Raw genomic sequence first — 23,371 nt, forward strand, 5'->3', positions numbered from 1 at the left:
ATTACTATGAATACTACTGTGAATTCAATTAAAAAAATATGTAAAACTAAAGCTACATTTTTTTCTTTTAGTGATAATAAGAATACAAATTCTAGCGGTGTACAGTGCCATGGTAAAAACAATGATCCCACTAAGCTAAAAAAACAAAAAACCCTATAAAACAAAAAAATGTATTTAGAATAGCTGTCAAATATACATTCGTAACTGCATTCAAAAAGGCTATAATATTCTACCAAGTAAAAAATAAGCTAATGTTAAAATTTAGAAATTTAGTGACTAAACTATAAAATTGGTGATCAATCTGATAATGATCACAAAACCACACATGAAAGGCAGCATGTGATTTCTCTATTAATATGTGTCATCAATCATTTTGGAAATGTTTAAACCTGCAAAGAACTACTTTGTAAATCTACCTAGTGTCCTACAACGGTATTGAACTATTTTTATAAATGAGTCTTCTAAATTTTGTTTGCAGTTTTTAAATCAATTGGAAGTATTTAATTAAATCATTCAATGAAATGAAATGCTCAAAGCATCTTCAGGTTTTTAAGTCTTTGGTAAATTACACTTATTGGAAATAAAAGAATGGAAAGGCAGATAAAGTGCTTCCCAGACAAGGTAAAGTTAAAGGAATTCATCATCACTAAGCCCTTATTATATAAATTGTTAAAGGGACTTATCTAAGAAAAAAGACCATGATCAAATCTATGAACAGTAAAATGACAACAAACTCAAAATTATCAACAACTGAACCTTAAAAAATAAATAATTAAGCAAACAGCTGGAACAGGAACAGAATCTCAGAAATGTAGATCACATGGAGGGTTATCAGCAGGGAGGAGGAAGGGGGAGAATGGGGGAAAGATACAGGGAATAAGAAGCATAATTGGTAGGTACAAAATAGACAACGGGAGGTTAAGAATAGTACAAGAAATGGAGAAGCCAAAGAACTTACATGTATGACCCAAGGACATGAACTAAGGGGAAGGAATGCTGGAGGGAATGGAGTACCAGGCAGAAGTAGACAAAGGAGAGGGAAAAAATGGAATTGTAATAGCATAATCAATAAAATATACTTAAAAAAAAAGAAAGAAAAGCTTACAAACAGGAAGTACCAAATGAAAGAAAGTGTCTGCAATCTCCAATTTATCAGGCCTGAAATACAACTTAAGAGGACTGAAAAAATATGCCCAGCAAGAGTCATATTCTCCAAATTTAAGTATTTCAGTACCCCAATCAATGTCCTTGGTACCCTACAATTCCAAGGTAATTATTTTTTCTAAAAAAAAATAGATCCAGTCTTCCTGAGGTATAAAAATGAATTAATTTACTTCAGATTCTTAGTATTTACTCAAAAACTGAATACCAACAAATGTCAAAAATGGAAAATAATAGGTAATAAGTTAATGAATAGTAGGTAATAAGTAATAAGTAAATAGTAAATAAGTATTATGCTTATAATAGGTGAATTTAAAACATTATTTTTGACAGTTAACATGATACAGAAAGATGTACATAAAAGTGAAAATAATAAGAGTAATTATATATAAAACAATATGTAAAATTATTTATGCAGATAATTAAGTACAAAATAAGTCAGAAGAAAAAGTCAGTCATCTGTGTTTGCATGTATGAGTGCACATGAGTGACTTCCTTTAAGTTGTTTTAACTGCCCTTAAAAAAAGAAATCAAATCATAATCAGAACACTAAAAAAGAAAAGCATATTAAATATCATACTAAGGAATATCGGGATTAAGGAAACATATATAGTAAATAAAACAAAAGACCTACATCTCTGGAGTGTTCACTTTGTACAAGACAGACTAGCAGCATGGTCTCTGAAGCCAATAAATCTTGGGCTCAAAGTCTTACATTCCACAATAGGAAATCAACACATAATGTCTAAAGCTGATAAATAAGTAGTAGTACAATCATACCACTTAGCAATATGACGGTAAACACCAGGAGAATTAGTTAAGAGTTGAAAGGGTTGTCAAAGGACAGCAGAACTCATAATGGAAAGAGTGGGACAGAGCACTCCTTTCACTGTAAATCATATAGTACTGTTTAACTTATTAAATTATGAATAGTTATTATTTTCATTAAAAAATTTTGGCATTTGTTTAAAATATAAAAAGGCTGGAGAGACAAGATCAGGAAGGCTATTATGCTGTGGAAGTAAAAAGTCAAGAAAATGCTTGTTCAAACTTGCCCACATTAACACAATTGTGGCTACTGAAATGTAAAAGTAAGCTGAATAAAGGGCTGCTGGTCAGAGTATTTATAACCTTCAAAACAAAACAAAAAAAAGGGCCTGAAAGATAAACATTGTTTTTTGCAACATGAAACGTCCTAATTTGTTCATGGACCAAACCACCAGGTAAAATGTTATTGGAGAATAAGACAGAAACATAGTCTCAAAGTATCACCCTGTTACTCATTAATTACAAAGGGGAAAAGTACCTTTATTGGAGAAATCTGGCCAACTATATCTTATCTTACCAAGGGCTCAAAGTCATTATCTCCAGTAAAAGGACAAAATAACATTATGCCCCTCCAGATGTGAAGCATTGAGGAAGATATCCCGTAGGTAGTATTTTGCCAAAATGCTTAATTTGAATCCCAAATACAGGGGATTTTATTAACAAAATATTTACTCATTCAAAAATGTCCATGTCATGATATGATTTGTTCCAGATTAAGGAAAGTAAAAAGACAGGACAACTATAAGCAATGCATAATTCTGAACTGGACTCTGGACACCTCCACTGCCATTCCCCAGACCCTCAAAAAACAAAAAAGATGAGGAAGTTTAAATAAAAACTATAAAGCATTCAATATTATTGACTAATATTAAATTCCTTGAGTACAACTGATGTTGTAGTTATACAAGAGAACGTTCCTGTTTTGAGAAGACATATACTGGAGTATTTAGGAATGCAGCATCGTGATAGCTGCAGCTTGCTTTAAAATCTTCAGATGATCTAGAGCAAACAAAAGGAATATAAACACAACGCGTTTACACAAATACAACAAAATGTTAATAATTAGAAATCTATATGAAAGGTATATATGTGAATAGTTGCACTATTCTTCCATACTTTCAGGTTTGAAATTTTTTCAAAATAAAAAGCTGGAAAGGGAAAAGAAATTGCTGCAAATATCTCCACACTAAGGGAAAGACTAGCTTGAGAACAAACAACTGACTAAGTGGCAGGATGGAAAGATAATTTGGGTTCTCGGTGAGGTTGCTAAGCCACTTAATAAACTAACTGTAAAAAGTTGGCACATCTTCAAACTTTTTGTTGTTGTTTAAGCCAGTTTGGGTTTTTTTATTTGGGAGGCGAGGGGCTGTTCCTTCCTAATACATAAATGTATTTAAAAGAAGTACTGCCACCAAAATTACATTGAGGATTTAGAGGAAAGGAGGGACACAGTACTTTATCCTTTCTATATTATACAATCTAATACTATGTTTTTTAAACTAATTTTAAATTAATATAATTCAAATAAAAACAGATGCACCCAGTAATTAGAAATCACTTTCCTGACACAGAAGTAAGGGCACTTAATACAGTAATTTACCACAGGATAAAAATATTCTAAACCAAAGAAAATGTCACAGAACCCCCATTTCCACCCTTTTCTGAAAGCTCCAAGGACCGTAAGCTGTTGGTGGTTAGAGATTTTGTGGTTTCAGTGAGTTCCACTGAAAGGGGTACGGTGTTTGAAGTGAAAAAAATGGCTGCTTAGAATTATCAGCAGAAGTGATAAATGAAAAAAATCTCAGCTAAATATCAGCTTTTTCAATCTAAAAATATGAATATCAGACCAAGCTGTATATAAAGAAGTCTGTTTATAATCACCTCCAAAATTACGTATCCAAAGAAATCGCTAAGGTAAAAGATATTTTTCAATAAAGTTTTTTAAACCACAGAATGCCAGCCCAATAGCCCTTGCACTAGTATTTTAGGTTTGACCAACACCATTGTTTCAGTTTTTCACTTTTTAAGAAGTCTGAATTTCAAGCCTCTCTGATATAAAGTACTGGAAAGAATATAGGCTCTGGAGTCCAACAGACGTGGATCAACAATTCTGATTTCACCACCACTAGCTGTGTGATATTCTCGGCTCAATTACCTAATGTTCATAATCCTTAATTTTCTCATTAAGGATTATGTGGATATACAGTTTTCCTCAGAGTATTACAATGAGAATGAACTGAAAAATATATGTAAAAGCACTTCACACAGTGTCAGGAACACAGCAGGTGCTCAGTTATTTCCTTCTCTTTCTCCCTCCATATTAAAGAATTCACAGCATTCACATGTACTTACAAACTCTAAATTAAAAACAAAAAACAAACTTCTGTAATTAAGGAAGATTTTGAAAAATACTGGCACTAAGTTATCTGTTTCTATCTCCTATTCTAATTTTTTTAAGCATTCTTCTATTTTATGTACTTATTTTTTAGAGAGAGGGGAAGGGAGGGAGAAAGAGAGGGAGAGAAACATTGATGAGAGAAACACTGATGTGAGAAACACGGATCAGCTGCCTCTCGTACATATCCCGATTGGGGACTGAAGCGGCAACCTAGGCATGTGCCTTGACCAGGAATCAAAAGGGCGATCCTTCACTTTGTGGGACAATGCCCAACAAACTGAGCCACACCAGTACGGCCATTCTAACTATTAAAAGGGCTTAGGACATGACCATATTGGTATGGCCTGAATTATGTATATTATGCAGCTGCAACCTAGTGATGATAATCTTTGCATGTGGTTAAAAAAAAAAAACCCCACAAAATTTATAATTTTAACCATTTTTAAGTGTACAGTTCAGTAGTGTTAAGTATGATCACACTGTTGTTCAACAGCCAGCCCTCCAGAACTTTTTCATTTTGCAGAGTTAAAATTCTGTATGCATTAAACAACCCTCCTTTGCTCCATTCCCCCAGATCCTGATAACCACTAATGGACATTTGGGTTCCTTCCACCTCTGGCTGTTGTGACTACTGTGCTGCTATGAACACGGTGTGCAAATATAATGTTTGAGACCCTGATTTCAATTCTTTGCGATATATACCCAGAAGTGGTATTGCTGGATCATATGGCAGCCCTATTTTTAATTTATTTTTTAGTAATTATAATACAGTATCTATCCCAAAAAAATCTTGGAGTATTTAGCATATGCTTTCTCAAATTTTGCATCCTGACTGAAAATAAAATACTTAAGGTACTCAAATGTGTACTTTGTCCATGCTACTAAATGCTAGAAGTGAATTTTACTCTAAGTGTATTGTGTATGTTTGTTTGACATGTCTGTCTCCCCTACTAGAATATAAATTCTGTAAGGAGAGAATTTCACTTGGTTCAGTGCCATATTCCCAACATCTAGCACAGTGGGCACTCATATATTTGTTGAATGAATAAATGAATACACTAATCAAACAAACAAATATACTGTATCCCCTACTTCATGTTTTGTTAGGGATCCTAAATAAGTAGTGCATTGTTAATGACCAGGAAGTACAGATTTCCAAACCGATTGGTAAAGCAAAGATTTAGCAATTCGTGCTTCATGCTGCAACATAAACGACTTTTATATAAAGCACCCATTATGTGCAAGAAACTATATTATATATACACACAACTATGGTAGACAGTCTATGATTTGGAGTACACTAAAAAACAATTAAATGACTCTTGTTTTTCCAAATATTTGAGAACTTATAAGGCATTTGATATATCACCCATAATATAGCAATTAAATGTTAAAGGATTTATTCTAGGTGTCTTGTCAAGAAGAGACTGCAAAGGACAAGAAAGGACACAGGGAGACCACTTAAGTTTCTACAACAGTCCAGGCTGCATGATGATATCATGGACCAGGATACTGCAGTAGGAGATATAGTAAGAAGTAGGGTGATTCAGAATGTGGAGCCAAAAGAATCTGCCGATGAGGGATGTGAGCGAGGCATAAAGGATAACTCCAAGGTTTTTGGTCTTAACAAAAATCTGGGTGAATGCAAATTATGGTCCATGCCCTGCACTAGCTGCCACATCATTCCATTTACTTCAATCAATTTTGCAAGGTAGGCATATCGCCCCCTGTCTAAATAGAAGTTCAAAAAGATTTTAAAACTTTCCTGAAGTCAAACAGTGGCAACACAGATATTAATTAATTTATGTTCTTATCACTATATCATTCACCCTTACCACTCTGGCCATTACCTCTTGATTTCCTTGCTGGATTCCTATCCTGTCTACACTTAAACAGTACTGGTACTCCTTACAGTTTTTGGAAGCTTTCTCTTTTTACTCCATACTCATACTGAAGTCACTATAACTTCAGTTGCTCTTATTTCCTCAGAGTAGATTCCACTCCTTATCTTCCAGACTTATACAAGTGTCTACTGGATACATTAACCCAGATATCTTATAGGCACATATTCCAACTCAGAAACTTACCATGCCTCTGAGACCTGCTCTTCTACTCTCATATTCTCGCAGTTAATGGCACCAATTCACCCAGCCAGTGGCACAGATCTAATCCTTCCAATCACTACTTAATATACAGGATAAAGTAACAAACTTATTGCCAGCTCATACAAGGCCCTTCACAGGTGGCACCACATAGTTTGTAAACGTAATGCTTCAGAACCAAAAATGTCATAAAACAGGGGGAGTGGTTGACTAAACTGTGATACCTCTAATGGAACACTACATAACAATTAAAAAATGAATGAACTATTTAACATTGATGGGTATGGTCTCCAAGATACATTATGGGGTAAGAAAAATAAGTAAAAATAGAACTATTTCTGTGATATATTTATTTAATAGTACAGCCTTGATTCTCAAACTTTAACTTGTATCAAAATCATCTGGAGGGCTCTGTCAAAACCGCAGGTGGCTCAGCCCTACCCAAGGAGTTTCTCATTCAACAAATCAGAGTGGGACATGAGAACCTGTGCTTCCAGCAAGTTTCCTGGTGATGCCAGCCTAGCACACTGCTATTAAGAAATCCACACTTTGAAACTAATGTGTTCACAATCAATGCACATTTCAAAATATGGATCATTTTTTATCATCTTTAAAGAAAAATCAACCCACCAACCACTCATTATCCAAATTTCACAATGGCTGAGGAAGGCCAAATGCTGCCTAAAAGTAAACCATTCACTGAGCCAGACCATGGCAGTTATAAGAAAATATAACTGGCAAACAGCAAGGAAGACAAGAAAAGCTGTCAACTACTCCATGGTACATTTCAAAATCTACAAAACAAAATATGACCATGCAATATCAAGCAAGCACAAGACACCAATGCCTTCAGGAAGATGTATTTTAAAGATCTGAGTTAAGAACAAATTAACAAAAATTCTGAATTATTTATTCTTGAAATTAAGTTAGCTATAATGCTTTCCTTAAAATTAGTATTAAAAACATCCAACTCTTTCTTTCCAGCTCTTCATTTCCATCAATCAACAAATATATTTATCTAAGAGCACATGATAAAACAAATTGCATTTCAGAATACAGTCCCCTAAAAAAAAAAAACAAAAAAAAAAAACCTCATTGAACTGAGCTATTTTAAACTCAGTAAATTTACTAAAATCCAATATATCAGGAAAAAAGGCAAAATGTTTGAATAGTCCATTTGGCAGTAACATTTTTATGAGGCTAAAGTATTCCAAGAGTAGACAGAATGCCAAGGATGGGCATGTTAACCCAAAACATTGCTGGAGTTGGAAATCACCTTTAAGTAAGGAAACTATAACCTAGGACAAATGGTAAGAGTCCTGATAAATTCTCTCTCTCCCCCTCCACACCCCCGCCCAATTGCCAATGTCTTAAACAGTGGCTCCTAAAACACATAACCTAGAAAAAGGTTGAAATCAGCTCAAGAAAACATGCTGAAAGCTAAGTTTAAAATAAAATGCCTTATGTTAAAAAAAAAAAAAGTCCTGTAATTTGTAGCACTTCCATATAAAAACATCTGAGTAAGGAAAATTTTTCAGAAGAGAAACTGAAGAAAAACTAAGGAGGTGAAGTCGTATTAGGAATACTGTAAAAATACGTTACATTGGAGTTTATCAGGTTAATATTGAAACTATTTTTATTTCCTTAAGCACACATTAACCATGAGTTACAACAGCCCCAACAAAGCAGTCCACATGTTGCTTAATTTATAATTGCCAATGTTATATAAGATATTGCTATTGGATATTTTAATTAGAATTATTTATTGTATAGAGAAATGCAAACTGCCAAACCCTGACTTATGACCTAAAAAAACCACTATTCTTAAGGGAGGCATATTAAGTTAAGAGGATGGCTGACCACCTGGAAGTCCATCTTTAAGTTTGGGCATAAGCCAGTTTCATTAAGGTGCTATTTATGGCTCTGACATTTACACCTTTGTGTAGACCCTTTTGAATCTACTTAAAATAAAGATTACTTCTTTAAAAGTATTATTCAATATGGAAAAAAGCCTTATGTTTATCCCCAAAACTGGTTCACTCACATTTCAAAGGATAATCCCCACAATATTAAGACTAGAGAATTGGTGAATTACTCTTAAGTTTACTTTACCCAGGCTCATATTTTGTTTGTATATTCATCCTCAGGCTTCACTTTTCCATCAGTGCATCTCAATTTTTAAAATACTAATTAATATAAGAAATCATTTTTGCTATTTTAAAACAAATCACTTATCCAGCATCTTGTGGACAAATTATCCCATTAAAGTTAAAGTCTAATTAAACTTACGGCACTAAAACTTAGTCTTTTAAAATTGTATCTCCAAAACTATCAAACTTCCTACCTTGACAGAGTCTACTGAAGATAAAAGAATTTCTTCTCATTGATCACATAATCATAAATTCATAAATTTGTGACTGTAGGATACAGTAATTAATATAATCTTTAATCTTCAGTTTGGTTTTTAGGTCTCCTCCCTAAATGTCTATCTGACCTAATTTCCATTGGCTGGACATATTACGTGCATAAGAGCAAAGCCTCCTGCTTCTCAATTGCTTTGAATTTAATGAAATGGTGTTAAATATCAAACTCAGTAAGGCACTAAGAAAACACTTTAATTTAGGGGATTTGTTTTGGTCTGAATTGTATTTAAAGACTGATGGAAGACTACTCTCTAGATGGTGTTACTAGCTGGTTGTTTAAAATTTGACATTTCTTGAAGTATAGCAATTATGACTTTGTAAGATAAAGCAAAACAGAAAAATAAGGTGTCTTAACAGCAGCTACTCACAACTGCATCCCAGCTACTCAGACAGTGTCTATGACACATTGTAAAACCTCAAAAAAAAATTTTAATGAACAGTAATGCAAAGACTTACAGCTTAATTTCCTAGATTATTCTTTTTAATGACTAAGTTCCCTTTGAAATACAGATCTTTATTTTGAATCAGACACCACATCATATACAAAATAAACTTTTTTTCCAAAAGATTTTATTTACTTTGAGAGAGGGGGAAGGGAGGGAGAAAGAAAGGGAGAGAAACATCAACATTGTGAGATACATCAACTGGTTGGTTGCCTCTCACAAGCTCCCAACTGGGGACCTGGCCCGCAACCCAGGCATGTGCCCTGACTCGGAATTGAACCTTTGACCTTTTGGTTCACAGGTGGACACTCAATCCACTGAGGCACACCAAGCAGGGTCAAAATAAACTGTCTTAAGAGACATAAAAGCAAATAGAGGAACATATTGATAATTGGTGAACCCAGGGGAAGGATGTAAGAGGATTCATTGTAATAAGCGCCTTTTCTGTAGATTTGAAATTTTTTCAAAGAAGAAAAAACTTTTAGAACTATTATTCACTTAGGCAAACAGCTTACATTTGAACAACTACTTCAATATTATATTTACCTTCCATCTTCCACAGCACTCTTACCCATTTTTATTATGCTAAGTATATCTCCATACACACAAAAATATGCAAAAAGACATTACTGAATTTTTTAAAAATTCACTTTTATCCATTAACACCTAATTTAAGGCAAAGACATTTTTTGTAAAACTAAAAATACATAAAGAAGTAAAATAACAATACCCCCCTTTTTAAAGTACAAATGCTTATTAGGTTTCAAACCAGTCAAAAAGTCAAGTGTGAGACACTTTATTATTCCAAGTGCTTTATTAGACCCACTAAAATCCTGACAGATTATGAATTTGCTGAATCATTTGTTCAGTATCCTATAAAATAAAATCCTATAAAATAGGATACATCAAGAGCATAAAACTGAATACTAGAGTTACACTTTGTTCAAAAAGCAAAAATATACTCCTTTAACTCCAAGTAAATCAACCAGGAATTGCACATCTAAATTAAAGCTGTTTCCTTTACATGACACTGTTCTGAACAGTGGAACTACTCTAATTCCTTATCACATTCATTTGACTAAAGAACAAAAATATCAATATTTTGAGGATGGACTAAGTAAAAAAGAGTTGCAAGATATTCATAATTACTGGATGTTACGAATTAAAAAGTCAAAATCATTTGGGGTCAAAAATTACTTTGAATTCTAGTTAAGATAATAGAGAAAGACCTCTGTTATCCTTTCTTTTCAAAGTCACACAAAAACAGTAAGAAATACAAGAAATATAAATAAATTCTACCTTTGTTTCAGTGAATAGATATTGTAACTCTAACAACAGACAAAGACAAAAGCAGCTCAGGGCCCAATGAAGATACCAATGAGGAACAAGCCAATTCATGTCTCAGAACCATGGAAACATTTAGCAATAGGAGGTATCAGGTACCAGGCAGAAAGTGAAGGCCTGACTACAGGTTTATATAACAATACCACAAGAACTAGCATGGGTCTAAAGGCTTATTCTCTAGAAAATCTGAAATGGACACACTTTAAAGGAGATTTAAAAGTCTTGTCCATGCTCACAGATCTTGCAAACATCTTTTTAATAACCCATTATTATTTACGAATGCACACCATGAAATCACCAATTATTTGAGGAAGGCCTCTAAAATATAGATTAAAAACAAATGGTTAGGGAGCCACAATCGAAAACTTGGAAGGAAAAAGCCCTGGCTGGTGTGGCTCTGTGGTTTGAGCCTCAGCCTGCAAATCAAAGGGTCGCTGGATTGATTCCCAGTAAGGGCACATGCCTGGGGCCAGGTCCCAAGGGAGGGGGCGCTAGAGAGGTAACCACACACTGATATTTCTCTCCCTTTCTTTCTCCCTCCCTTCCCTTCTCTAAAAATAAATGAATTCTTTTTTAAAAAAATTTTTAACAAAAACTTGAAGGAAAAAGAAGTACAAGAAAATGTCAAGCTATCCTTTAAGAAAATAGACTCCATGAAACAAAAGCAGGATGCTTTAAAAAACAACTTTTAAGTAATAAACAAGAAAAGGCTACTAGAAATTTTAAAATATGAAAGTTGAAATAAAACCTTCAATAGAAATTTTAAAAGTCAAAGAAAACTCCCAGAAAGAATGAATTAATCAAGCTGGAAAATAGGAAATTATGCAAACAATCCAGAAAGGCCAACATCCAATTAAAAACAGAAAAAAATAAAAATAAAAAATTATAGGGCAGGGTGAGGAGGGGATGCAAGTAAACTTCAAAAAGTAAAAAAGACTTGCCCTGGCTGTTGTAGCTCAGTGGATTCAGTGCCGGCCTATGAACTGACAGGTCACTGGTTCCATTCCCAGTCAGGGCACAAGCCTGGGCTGCAGGCCAGGTCCCCACTGGGGGGCATGTGAGAGGCAACTGATAGATGTATGTCTGCGCATCAAGTGTTTCCCTTCCCCTCTTTCTCCCTACCTTCCCCTCTCTTAAAAATAAGTAAGTAAGTAAGTAAATAAGAAAAAGCCTGAAAAAGCTCACCAAGTACCCAGGACAATGGATTTGTTAAAAAAAGATTCACCCACTAAGGCACACCATTATGAAATTTGTTACCAGGAATTCAAAAAATTTTAAAAACTAAAAAACAACCAGAGACAAATTAGGCCACAAATGGATAGAGAATGAGAATGGTACTGAACTTGCCAGCAACATCAGGAGCTTAAAGACAAGTAATGCTTTCAAAATCTTATGGGAAAATCTTTTCAACCTAGAATCCTATGCTCTGTCAAATTTCAATTGTGTGAAAGGGAAGAATTAAGACACTGTCAAATATGAAAATTGTCAAAAAATTTCCCTCTGCCATGCACCCCTTTTGCAAAGAAGTTACCAGAGGATGATATACTCCAAGGCAGTAAACTAAAAACAGTTTTTACACACGAGAGATGCTCAGGGAATTCCTAAGGCAATAGCTGTGCAACAAGCCTAGCTAATAACCAATCCATTACTGAAGCAGGAAGAAAAAAAGGTCTAGGAGATATGTCCAAGGGGAGGAAAAAAATAAAGATGATTTTCTGATGGTTTGACTGTGTAGAAATCATTTTGAGAGGTGGCTGCAGGAGCTGACAAGAGGTAAAGGGAAATTAATCAAATAAAGGGAATTAAAAAAAAAATTTTTTTTTAACCCTTAGCTGAGGATATGTTTTTACTGATTTTAGAGAGAGGGAGGGAGGAAGAAGCATTCATGGTTGCTTCCCATCTACACCTCACCAGGGATCAAACCCACAACCTACGTATGTGCTCTGACCTGAAATCGAACCCACAACCTTTTGTTGTGCAGGTATGATGCTTCAACTGAGAGCCACCCAGCCAGGGAAGGAATTTTTAACTTCAGAGAAAAGGAAATATAGTTATAATAGACTATTTGGCTTGATAGGAATATTTACATGTGCATGTTAATGTAACCGCTGGATAGCAATTTAACAAAAAGAAAATGGTATAAAGAGTGGTATGAAATTATAAAAGGTTAAAATTTTCATCTAATATTAAATCACTGTCTCAAGAAATGGCTGTATAAGCATGTAATCTGAAAATACAGAGGCATATTAACAGAACAAAGAGATAGAGGACGCGTCTAAAGAGAACTGGAGATGGAGAGGGAAGAGGACAAGAGACTGCTTTTTTTTTGTTATCATAATCTTTTTTTAAGACTTTATTTATTAATTTTTAGAGAGGGGAGGGAGGGAGAAAGAGAGGGAGAAAAACATCGACTGGATGCCTCCTGTGCGCCCACAACTGCAGACTGGCCTGCAACCCAGGCTCCTGCCCTAACCAGGAATCAAACCAGCAACCCTGCAGTTCGCAGGCAGACGCTCAGTCCACTGAGTCATGCTAGCCAGGGCAAATACCTTAATTTTTTAGCAGTATTTTATTTCAAATATGTATATACCACTGATAAAAATTAATTTTTAAAAACTATCAAAGCTCAGTATAAATTATTATAAGAGTCAACCACTAAAGTCAACTTTCACATCTATAGGACCATACAGAACCTCGGAACCCTTCAGAACATCTGCATCACCTCGTCAAGTATATGAGATTTAAAAAACAAAAACAAAAAAAAAACCACCCTGCCATATACAAGAGACCTAGACTCACATGTAAAATGTAAAATAATAAAACTTTTAGAATAAGCATTAAAAAATCTTCAGGACCTAGGATCAGAGAGAGTTCTTAGACAACTAAAGCATAATCCATAAAAAGAAAAATTAGACCATCAAAAATTTTAAATTTTGTTCTGTAACAGCCCATGTGAAGAAGAAAAGATAAGCTATAGACTGGGAGAAAATATGTGCAAACCATATATCCAACAATGGACTAGTATCTAAAATGTATGAAGAACTTTCAAAACTCAACAGTAAAAAAACTCTCAAAACCCAACAGTAAAAAAATCAAACGATCCCATTAAAAAAGAGGGCAACTGACTCAGACATTTCACCAGAACATATGCATAAAGCAAATAAAGACATGAAAAGATTTCCCAACACCTCTGGCCATCAGAGAAATGTAAATTAAAACCACAATGAAATTGTCACTACACGCGTACCAAAATAGCTAAAATATAAAATAGTAACACTACCAAATGCTGCTGAGGATGCAAAGAAATTAGATTACACACACTGCTGGCAAGGATATAAAACAGGAGAGCTATTCTGCAAAGAGTTTGGTGGTTTCTTATAAAAATAAACATGGGACTTGACTTCCAGTCAAGATGGAGGCATAGGTAAACACGACTCGCATCCTCACACAACCACTGCAAAAAATTACAACTAACTGACAAAACAACTGTCACCCAGAATCATCAGAAAATCGAGCTGCATGGAACTCCAACAACCAAGGAATTAAAGAGGACATATTCATTCAGATGGGTAGGAGGGGCAGAGACGCAGAAGGAGGCTCCCACCCCACCATGTGATGGAAAAATCGGGAAGAATACCTAGGGAGTGAGGGATCCCAGCCCCAAACTACACCACCCACAGCCCAGTGTTCCAGTGCCAGGAACTAATCCCCATAACTTTCAGCTGTAAAAACCAGACGGGGTTGGGGCAGCAGAAGAATCTGAGGGATTCTTGGGCATGGGCCCAGAAAGGACTTTAGACTTATGCAGACTCACTCCTTCTGGGCCCCAGCACCAAGACAGCAAGGGCACCGAGACATATGGGAGGAAAGTGAAATATCTGGCATCAGGGTGAGTGCTGGAGGACAGCTTTTTTCTGGATAAAACTCCAGAGGCCAGGCAGTGGCACTGTCTCCTTTCTGAGCCCTCCTCCACACAGAGCCACAGAATGGAGGCACCATATCTGAGACTCCATTAACTTGGTTCACACGGGTTGCCCCAACCAGGAGATTACCTAAGGCTCTACCCCATCCAACTTACTGGTGCACTTTTCTACATTACGCCACACTTCTAAGGGAGTCAAAACAGCTCTACCTAATACACAGGGAGGCTGCCAAAATGAGACAAGGAAATATGGCCCAAATGAAAGAACAGAATCCCAGAAAAAGAACTAAACAAAATGGAGATAAGCAATCTATCAGATGCAGAGTTCAAAACACTCGTATATTAGGATGGTCAAGAAATTCATGGGTTCCTCAACAGCATAAAAAAAGACCCAGGCAGAAATAAAGGTTATACTACGTGAAATAAAGAAAAATTTACACGGAACCAACAGTGGAGTGGATGAAGACGAGAATCAATTCAATGACTTGGAACATAAGGAAGAAAAACACATTCAATGAGAATAGCAAGAACCAACATTCAAATCATAGGGGTGCTGGAAAGAGAAAAGAGCAAGAAATTGAAAATTTATTTGAAAAAAATGAAAGAAAATTTCCCTAATTTGGTGAAAAAATAGACATACAAGTCCAGGAAGCACAGAGAGTCCTTCCTTGACTCAACTCAAACAAGATGGACGCAGAGAGGATCACTCCAAGACACATCATAATTAAAATGCCAAAGGTTAAAGACAAGACAGAATCTTAAAAGTAGCAAGAGAAAAGCAGAGAGTTACCTACAAAGGAATTCCCATTAGACTGTCAGCTGAGCCTTGGCTAGTGTGGTTCACTGGATTGAGAGCAGGCCTGTAAACCAAAGGGTTGCTGGTTCAATTCACAGTCAGGACATACGCCTGGGTTGCAGGCCAGATCCCCAGTTGGGGGGTATGCAAGAGGCAACCACACATTGGTGTTTCCTGTCTTTCTCCTTCAATTCCCCTCTCACTAAAAATAAAATAAAACCTTAAAAAAAATACTGGCAGCTGATTTCTTAAAAGTTGGCAAGAAGGTACTTGCAAGAAGTGTTCAAAGTGATGAAAAGCAAGGACCTAAAACCACGATTACTCTATCCAGCAAAGCTATCATTTAGAATGGAAGGGCAGATAAAGTGCTTCCTAGACAAGATAAAGCTAAAGGAGTTCATCATCACGGCGCCCTTATTATATAAAATGTTAAAGGTACTTATTTAAGAAAAAGATCATCAAAACTATTAACATTAAAATGACAACAAACTCACCACTATCAACAACTGAATCTAAAAAACAAAAACTAAGCAAACAACTAGAACAGGAACAGAATCACAGATATGAAGATGATTTGGAGGGTTATCAGTGGGGAGGGGAAAAGGGCAGAATGGGGGAAAAGGTACAAGGGATTAAGAAGCATAACTGGAACCAAAGGGTCGCTGGTTCAATTCCCAGTCTAGGGCACATGCCTGAGTTGCAGGCCATGTCCTCAGTAGGGGGCATGTGAGAAGCAACCACACACTGATGTTTCTCAAGGAAATAAACATCTCCCTCCCTTTCCCTCTCTTCCCCTCTCTAAAATAAATAAATAAAAGAGTAGCACAGGAAATGGAGAAGCCAAAGAACTTACATGTATAACCGATGGACATGAACTTAAGGGGGGGAGGTTGCCGGAGGGAATGGAGGTAACTGGGTGGAGTGGGGAATTTGGGGGGGGGGGGGGGGAGTGGGAAAACTCTAATAGCATAATCAATAAAATATACTTAAAAACATAAAAATTTCAATTAAAAAAATCTGTATAAGCACTGCTGTTGCTATGAAAGAAACAAATCAACACTACCCTCTGTTCTGATTTTGATACATTGTATCTTTTGAGTCTCCAGAATAATGGTATTTCCATTTTCTAACACTTTACAACCTTGGATGTTCTGTTTCTGGGTCAGACTGGAAACTTAATGTTCCATCACTAGTTGCTGTTTTCCTCAAAGAAAATTATTTTTTATCTCTGGAAAAAAAGGATAAATATCAAATGATCATTTTTGCTTGTAACCCAAAATATATGGTACCGTCATCAAAGAAAATTTCTCATTTCAGATTTCCCTTCAGATGAGTTTTCTTCACCAAAATTTTATCCTAATCATCTTCTCAAATATTGCAAACTACTTTATTAATTCTCAATATTTATCTCTTTGAAGGAAGCAAATCCATGATCTTTGTAAGGCTTTTACCAGTTTTGTTGGTTCAGACAATGTTCTACTAATATTAACCCCAACACCCTCTACAGGTCCTTTAAATTCTTCCTTTATGGTATATCTCCATTAGCAGTTTTCCCACGCAGAACTCTTTAGCTAATCACACAATTTATGTATTTGCGCTAAATAACAATTGTAAATTAACACTCATCAACAAGGCCCTGCTTCCCTACTCATCATAGATGCTACCACATTACAAACTGGGTAGCCTTGTAGTTTTAGAAGTTAAAACAGATTGCCACTATTTCTCCTATCAGTCTCTCCCTTTTACAAACCAAACAGAAATATTAGAATGTCCATTGCCACATCTTGTACACCACTGTACACTATAATTCTTGAAAAGAAAATAATTATCCCTAACGTTAATCAGCTCAGCTCTGCTTTGTTATACTCTAAATTTGGAAAGAACAAATAACCTGAATAAATCCCTTGGTATTTGACTGCTGACTTGTTCCTTCCCCACTCCTGTCAAAACAAAACAACAAAAACACTGCACCTCCACTTTTCTTTTTTTTAAAGATTTTATTTATTTATTTTTAGAGAGGGAGAAAGGAGGGAGAAACAGAGGGAGAGAAACATTCATGTGTGAAAGAAACATCCAACTGGCTGGCTCTCCCATACCCCCAAAGTAACCCAGGCAAGTCCCCTGACCAGGAATCAAACCACAATCTTTCGGTTTGCAGGGCAACACCCGACCCACTAAGCCACACCAGTAAGGGCTGCCACTCCACTTTTCACATTGAAATTGATGAGCAGGAAATCATCCTACCAATTTTTTTCAAATAAAACAATGAAATTCTTAGAATGAGAAACATGGTTATAGAAAAAATTGAATATGGATTCTAGTCAAACTTTTTCACTAATTAACTATATATACTTTTAGAAATTACTTCCCCAGCCTGTTGCCTGACTCTTAAAATTAATTGTAGTGATCTTTCCTGCATTAACATTACGTGCTTCTAACATTCCAAGGAGTTCTATGTAAATACACATAACAAAAGACAAACCTCTCTTCAATATCTAGAAGTGCAGACCAGTGATACTAAAAGCCTAAATATATCATAAGGATCCTCCTGACTCAATGACAACAAATGACCTACCTAGCTATCACATGGAATAGTGAGGAGCTAGCTGTCTGTGTTAAAATAAAATGTTCTTTTAGAGAGCTGGGTTTAGTGTTGAATAGTTTTTATTTGTTTGGTTTTGGGGGTTTTTTTGGTAGTAAAATATACATAACATAACTCTTACCATTTAAACCATTTTTTCAATTATGGCAAAAGAAAACACATAACATTAAACTCACCATATTAACCATTTTAAGTGTATAGTGTAGTAGTGTCATATATATTTACATTGTTGTGCAACAGATCCCCAGAACTTTTTCATCTCACAAAACTGAAACTCTATACCTATTAAACTCCGTATTTTCCACCCTCCACCCCCTTCCTTGGGAGGCTACCATTTTACCATCCACCACCAGTTTACTTTCTGTTTCCATGAATATGACTTTAGATACTTCATTAAGTGGCACTTTTCTTTCTGTGCATTTTAACAATTTTTTAAAAGATTTTATTTTTATTTTTAGAAAGGGGTGGGGAGGGAGAAAGAGAGGATGAGAAACATGGATTGTTTGCCTCCTGTACACCCCTATCTGAGGTCCTGGCCCACAACCCAGGCATGCACCCTGACGGAACCAAACCTGCAACACCTTTTGGTTCACAGGCCGTCACTCAACCCATTGAGCCACACCAGCCAGGGCTAACAATTTTTAATTGCATAATTCAGTGGCATTAGGTATGTTCACACTGCTATGCAACCATGACAACTATCCATTTCCACAACCTCTTCATCTTCCGAAAATGAAACCTGTAACCAAAAAGCAGTAATTCCCCATTAACTAAAATGCTGTATCCATTAAGCAATAACTCCTCATGACCCGGGCTCCAGAACCTGGTAACCATTATTCTGTTTTATAAATTTGTCTCTTCTATGTACCTCATATCAGTTATTTCATACAATATTTGCCCTTTTGTGTCTAGCCTGTTTCACCTAGCACACTGTTTTCAAACACTGTGGCAGCATATATCAGATTTTCATTTCTTTTTAAGGCTGAATAATATTCTATCATACATATATACTACCTTTTGCATATACATTAATCCCTTGAACATTTGGGTTGTTCCAACATTTTGGCAACTGTGAATAATGCTGCTCAACAACAATAACAAGTGTTGGTGGTGATGTGGAGATACTGAAACCCTGGTGCAGGGCTAATAGCAATGTACACCAGTGCAGACACTGTGGAAAATAATATGGTGGTTTCTCAAAAAAAAAAAATTAAAAATAGAATTACCATATGATCTAACAATTCCACTTCTAGGTATATATCCCCAAAAAACTGAAAGCAGTGATTTGAACAGGATGACAAAATTCACTTTTGATAAGTAAATCATCCTAATGGGTGTGAAGTGACATCTCATAGTGGTTTTGGCTTACATTTCTCTAATGATTAGCAATGTTGAACGCCTTTTCATGTTCTTACTCGCCATTTGTGTATCTTCTTTGGAAACTGCCTGGATAGCTTTTAATCAAACCTAAAAATATGTGTTTGAATGAAAGAAATTACTCAGGCACTCTGACATTCCTGAAGCATGAGCCACTTGCTGTATGTGTATCATAGCAAAGCACAGACACATTTAATATGACAAAGGTTTTGCTCATTTCTCTAAAAAGCAGCCTCTCCATATAATATGGGCTCGGTTCAACTTCATCAACTGCAATTCTTAAATGCAGGTTACTGGAACCATCCTACTCTTTCAAAGTTTAGTAAAACACTCAGAAAGACAACAAAAAGGATGCATTCATTATGCCTGTCCTAGGAGCAAGAGCCTTTACCAATTTAATTTCCTACACCAAGCCCAGAGACTCCATTTCCCAATGAAGGATATTCTCTATAGAAAAAATAATAAGTCTAGGGGTGGAAGGATTAATAATACCAAAAGGTAGCACATTCAGTTGAACATCTCACAAAATTTCTGCTTTGGGACAAGTCCACAGTCCATGTAGTTACCATTCTCACTAAAGAGTAACGCTTTCTTGACAAGAGGGTTAGGGCCAAATCAACCACTGAAATGTACTTATCCAAAACCCGTAACTCTCTTTATCAAATACTTCTCAATCTTTGAATTTTACTCTAAAATTACTCTATTACCCAAACAGCTGATATTCTTAAGTAAAATCTGCTCCCAATCTGTATCACATATATAATGCTCAAAAAGTAGGTAAACAGGAAAATATTAAAATAAAACGAGCCCCAATTCTAGAATAGAGAATCCTGGTTGTATTACCTGTCTGTCTGCTTTCTATATTTTACTGATTATGCTATTACAGTTGTCCCATTTTTTTCTCCCCTTTATTCCCCACCACCTGCCCTCCCATCAGCACCCCCCACAAGTTCACATCCATGGGTTGTACATGTAAGTTCTCTGCCTGTCTGCCTGCTTTCATTATTTAAATCATTATTTATAGTGCATCCATGAAATGCAGGGACTCTTCTAGGTGCTTAGCATCTATCAACAACAACAACAAGACAAAGATCACTGGCCCTGACCAGTATGGTTCCGTTGGTTGAGTCCTCCTGCAAAGTGAAAGGTCACTGGTTCAATTCCTGGTCAGGGTGGCAACAGATGGATGTTTCTCTTCCTCTTTTTCTCTCTCCCACTCTCTCTACTTACTTCTATTCTAACCTCACAACTCAAATTTCACTATCATGTATAATTAGAGAATGCTTTAGATTTTTTTTGAAAGAGCAAAATAGCCCTGGCTGGTGTGGCTCCAGTGGACTGAGAGCCAGCCTGAGAACTGAAAGATCGCAGGTTTGATTCCCACTTAGGGCACATGCCTCTGTTATGGGCCAGGTCCCCAGTTGAGGGTATGCAAGAGGCAACCCATCGATGTTTCTCTCCCTTTCTCCCTCCCTTCCCCTCTAAAAGTAAATCAATAAAACATTAAAAAAAATTTAAAAAATAAAATAAGAACCACCCTAGTCAACTGATAAAATTTAAAATGTCCTAAAAACAGTATTTGAAAGTATTCAAAGTATTTCTAGTCCTCTGCACATTAGACAAATGGCTAGTTTAAACTATCTAGACAGGCACTTCTAGTATGGTAGCCAACAGCCACATTATTGAGCACTTAAACTGTGCCTAAATTTAAATACTCTAAGTATAACATACACACTGGAGATAAAGAATGTAAAATATCAACAATTTTTCATCTTGATTACATAATAAAACATTTTGAATAAAGTGAGCAAGAGTATATTATTAAATTCTTCTTTTACTTTTTAAATGTGGCTACTAAAAAATATTAGCTTTATAGCTCACATTATATTTCTTTTGGAAAGCGCTGATTTAAGGCAACAGTATACTTCTAAGCCTGCACACAGAGCTAATACATATGTTGGAACTGTACTCAGAATTTTATACTTACATATTTATTCATTTTTTAGCTTACATTGTTCAACATACCATATAACAAAAAGAATCTGACCTATCAAATATTTTTGTATCAAAATATGAAAATCTTAGAATCTAAAGAGAAATTTATTCAACAGATCACCTTCAAATATTTGGGTGGCCACTGTGTGCAGAACAGTCAATCCATAAAGTAACTTATTCTGCCACCCTTGAGCAGCAGAAGGGTCACATATTCTATATTTAGCTAATAATGCACTGTGCTCCTACAATGTGCCTGGCACCATGCTAGGCGCTTTACTCTCACTGACCCATAAAATCCTCTCAACTACCCTATGTGGTAGGCACTATTATTAACACTGAAGAAGAAACTGAAGCAGACAGAGGTTAAGTTACTTGCCAAAGTACCGCAACTACTAATCTGCAGAACCAGGACTCCAACTCAGCAGGCTTTATCCAAAACCACCACACATTTTCCCAAGTGAAAGAACTACACAAAAATATTATGTTATTATCTTACAGGACTGTGTTTTACCTGAGCGTGTACTCATTACAAAAAGAGTGGGGTGGGTAGATAGTGCTTCGCTTCCTGCTCTCCACCCCACCCCTCTCAAGGGCAGGTTAAATTTGACCACATGAATTAAATCCCTGATCTTATACAGGTTTATTTTATACTCCCTTTCCCAGAAAGGCCCTATCCCACCTCTTTGGTCCCATTCCTATCCTTCCTTCAGGCTTCACTTTAGAGATCATCTCCATGTAAGCCAACGCAAACTTCCTATGACTGAAGCTAATCACGCCACCTCCCTATACTTACCCCTGCGGTAGCACTTCCCACACTCCACTGTGATTGTCTTCACTAGATGGCTCCTAAAGGGGTCTATTATATTCACCATTTATCATCAGTACCTAAAACAGCGCCTCGCATTAGGTACTCAATAAATATTTGCTGAACTACCTAACCAGGGGATCCACCCAGCTACAGCTTAAAAGTGGAATTAAAAACAAACTTCGTGGTAGGAAGTGCAAACTCACAAGCAGAAACAAGTCCTAAGTTTCACCAAATTTATGATAGGTCAAGAGAGTAGTATAATACTCAGGCAACAATGATTAGGATGGTTCCCTCTTACCAAAAAAAGGCACGTAAAATAAAAATCTATTTAAAATGATCCTTGCCCAATTCAACTTCAGTACAATTTGTTTTATGAGACTGAATTAAGTAGCTAATACATCACAAGAAATCCAAATCAACAATTTCAGTAATGCTACAATACAAAATGTTTGAAATCAGATTAATTTTAACAGTTTCCAGGGCTCAAAGAAGACTGTGGTTACTTCTACAAATCATTTGATTATCAAACTAGTTACACTTTAAAAAATTAGTTCCATCGCACTGCCCCAAAGCTGAGTGCTGGCCTGCAAGTGACACAGGCAACCATGTGTCCTTTAAGGTATTTACTGAGGGCAGGTTCCACACACAATTCACTTAACACAATTTGTGCTAATGCCACTAACTTTTCTAACCAGAGTCAAAAGGGGCTTTCCTACAGCCTTCCTTTTTCAAAACCTAAACAGGAAACCGATTAAAAAGGTCAATCTTCAGTTCTTACCTCCACACTAAGCAATTCTGAAACACAAGGTGAAAGTACTGAAGTCCTAGAGCTATGACTGGCAAAATACTTGTAAATTCTAGAGCAAAGTAAAAGAGAAGGGAGAACTTCAGTCTTTCGGCTTTGAGATAAAGAAAAGAAAGAAAGAAAAGAAAGCAAGAAAAAGAAAAAAAATACTGATCATCTCCCTTTAGATTGCTGCTTCTGTTGATGTCTCAGAAAGCACAGTTGAGGCAAACATGCCACAGAGTCCCACCCCAGGCACGAGGAGCCTCCGATTGTTTGACACATCAATGGATTAGTCAACGCGGCCCAACTCACTTTCCCCTCTAATTTGCTTTAATTATTCCTGACACAAACCCTCAAGTTTACTCGAAGTTATGACCATATGGAA

At 36.1% G+C, this 23,371-nt stretch overlaps 1 protein-coding gene across 1 annotated transcript in view; it reads right to left on the reverse strand.

Moving 5' to 3' along the window:
- The window catches only part of RAB10 (RAB10, member RAS oncogene family), a 71,585-nt gene that overhangs the window by 47,159 nt on the left and 1,055 nt on the right, over positions 1-23,371 (reverse strand). The gene's annotated exons all lie outside the window — the stretch shown is intronic.

The sequence above is a fragment of the Pteronotus mesoamericanus genome, unplaced genomic scaffold, assembly GCF_021234165.1.
Source record: "Pteronotus mesoamericanus isolate MK-2021 breed Mesoamerican mustached bat unplaced genomic scaffold, CSHL_Meso_final contig_101, whole genome shotgun sequence".
NCBI classification, from domain to species: domain Eukaryota; kingdom Metazoa; phylum Chordata; class Mammalia; order Chiroptera; family Mormoopidae; genus Pteronotus; species Pteronotus mesoamericanus.